This window comes from Propithecus coquereli, unplaced genomic scaffold, assembly GCF_000956105.1.
Source record: "Propithecus coquereli isolate 6110/MARCELLA unplaced genomic scaffold, Pcoq_1.0 Scaffold2, whole genome shotgun sequence".
NCBI classification, from domain to species: domain Eukaryota; kingdom Metazoa; phylum Chordata; class Mammalia; order Primates; family Indriidae; genus Propithecus; species Propithecus coquereli.
In genome coordinates this window covers 17,786,150-17,788,769 of record NW_012144966.1, presented here as the reverse complement: position 1 = coordinate 17,788,769, position 2,620 = coordinate 17,786,150, and positions in this window count along the sequence as shown.

Genomic DNA, 2,620 nt, shown 5'->3' with positions numbered 1-2,620 from the left:
CTGCTTGGTTGCAGGGGTCTTGAAAATGAGGGTTAAGTGAGGAATGGATTAGAGGGGGTGGCTGATGTGAGAGAAGACTGAGGCATGGGAAGGGAACAGGTTTGGCAATTAACCACCCTCCTGGCACATGCTAGGAGCCATTGTCACCCACAGGACACTCAGTGACACTGTAGGGAAGACTTATCATGATTTTTCCTCCTTCTATTCAGACTTCACTTAAAAGCTCTGCTTTTACCTTAATCATTTTCATAAATGTATGCATTGGTTCAATTCAATAGATAATTTCATGCCATTTACAAGATGGCTTTTTCTTAACCTATCTGTTGGACCATAGTTAATATTTCTAAGAATACCTCCCTGATAACCCCTCTTTTAGTTTGCTTTGCACCTCTCCGTCTCCTTGCTTGTATTAAGGGAGGATTTCTTCCCTACCCTCCAGGTGTACACCCTAAGGTTTTATATTGTTATTCTTATCATTCAGCTTGCACAATTTTGATGCCACTAATATCGACAAAACACTCATTCTCAAAATTGTTATTAAGTATGTCTCTGTGGCTACAAATAACCCCAATTCCATAGGTGGCTGTAAAAGTAATTTCACTTTGCTTTTAATAAAATGCCTCTTAATTTCATGTGTCCTCTTGTCCTTACATTTGTAGGACTCAGCAAACAATTACATGTGCTCTATTCTTTATATCCCTCTCCTCTAAAGTAAATAGTAGGCATTTATATTTGCATGAAAGGGGAAAGAAATTAGTATTTATTTCACATCTAATAGGAATACCAGATACTTATACCATGTGTTCCAGGGGCCTTACATTCTTACTTTTATTTAATCCTAAAACAATTATATGAACTACATATAGGTATCAGGAACTTTAGTATAATAAATTACATTTTCAGTATAAGAAAACTGAGGCACAAAATGCTTACATAGCTATAATATGGCGGTTTAGGATATTCTAGCCCCCAAATGTGTTTTTTTTTCCCTCTAAACCTATGCTAAACTTTCACTGTGTAAACTAAGCAGTAAATACCCCAGATGACCGGAGAGTTCTAAACTATTAGATTTGAGATGAGATGAGTCTCTACAACAGCTGTAACAACCACAGTGTTAATGGACATTCACCCAGTGCTGCTTTTGTGCCAGGGTGGAGTCTATGTTCTTGTGGGTTTTTAATGAACAGGACAACTCAAACATAAAAACCATAATCTTCCTCATTTTATAAACAAGAAAACCGAGGAAGGAGAGTTAAGTCATTGGCCTAAGCTTGCAGAGCTTGCAATTGGAGTCAGGACTCAGACCCTGGCAGCCTACCTCAGAGTTCCGGCTTCTCCTTTCTCAGTGTAAGAAACTAAAGCCTGGAGAAGACTTTGGGAAAGAGCCGCCCAGGATCCTGAGGAGCGCTGGTCTCAATTTTCAGGTATTAGGAAGTTGTTAGACCTTGGCACACCTCAGGATTTCTGATCAGTAAGTAGAGAGGAGTAAAAGGCAGCTAGGAATGTAGTCTTCCTGTCTATACTTTTCTGTCCTGCTCCCTGATGACACCATGAACCGACTTCATTAACCGTAGCCAGGTCCCCAGGGTGGGACTCAGGGTGGCCTCACTGCCTGTCCTTCCAGCCTCCTCCGCTGTGGCTCCTTCCCCCCAACACTTTCCCACGCGCACCCCCTCGCCCCACATACCCCCCACACACACTTGACCTTCCTGGAAGTCCCTATTGTCTAGAATACCCCTCGTCGAGTCCCACTCTACCACCCTCTCCCACCTCAGTCCAATTCCTTCCATCCTATGAGAACGAACTAAGGGGCGCTCTCCTCAGGGAGCTTCCTCTCACCTCCCCACCCTGCGGCCCTGCCCGCACCCCTCCCACTGCGGCCGCCTCTGTGCTCCCACACCGTCCTGCGCATGCCCCCCTCTCGGCACTTACCAGGCTGCTTTTGTCAACCGTCTCTTGGTCAGCTTCTTGAGGGCAGAAAATAGATAATTAATCGTTCCCAGTGCTTGGACACAGCTGCCCCTTACAAAGCAGGTATTGAATACATGAAAGAGTGAACAAATGAGTGAATGCAAATGGAAACTGACCCAAGTCACTGAGCCGCCTCATCCCTATCAAGAATTTTAAAGGTGGGTCAGAAATGCCCAGTCATCTGTTTTGAGGGGATTTTCCCAGTCTTGCTCAGCCAAGAGACTTCAGGGAAAGGCCTTAAGTGAGGAAACACAAAGGAGTTGGAGCATGTGTTGGGAGAGTCGGCCGTTGTGAGAGAAGCTGCCTGTTCAGAGGATACAAATGTCCCCTCCCTGGTGGCAGCAACCTGAGCCTGGTGAGGAGGGCACTTAACCCAAAGTGATGAGTCACCTACAACTATGAGCACCCAGAGGGTTACCCTGCAGTTTTATGTGTCTAAAAATATCTTTCCAAGTGTATTAAAAGTGATCAAATGAGAGGAAAAAAATATGTAATGATGTTTGAAGCTGTGAAGTAGAATCTTCTGAACTGTGGGAAGAAAGCTCATATAACCTTCCAGCCAGCTTCCTCTCTACTGCTTGGCAAAGTGTTAAAGACATTTTTTGTTTTCCAAGAACTTTTGCAAGTGGATTGATGTTTGACTGAATCA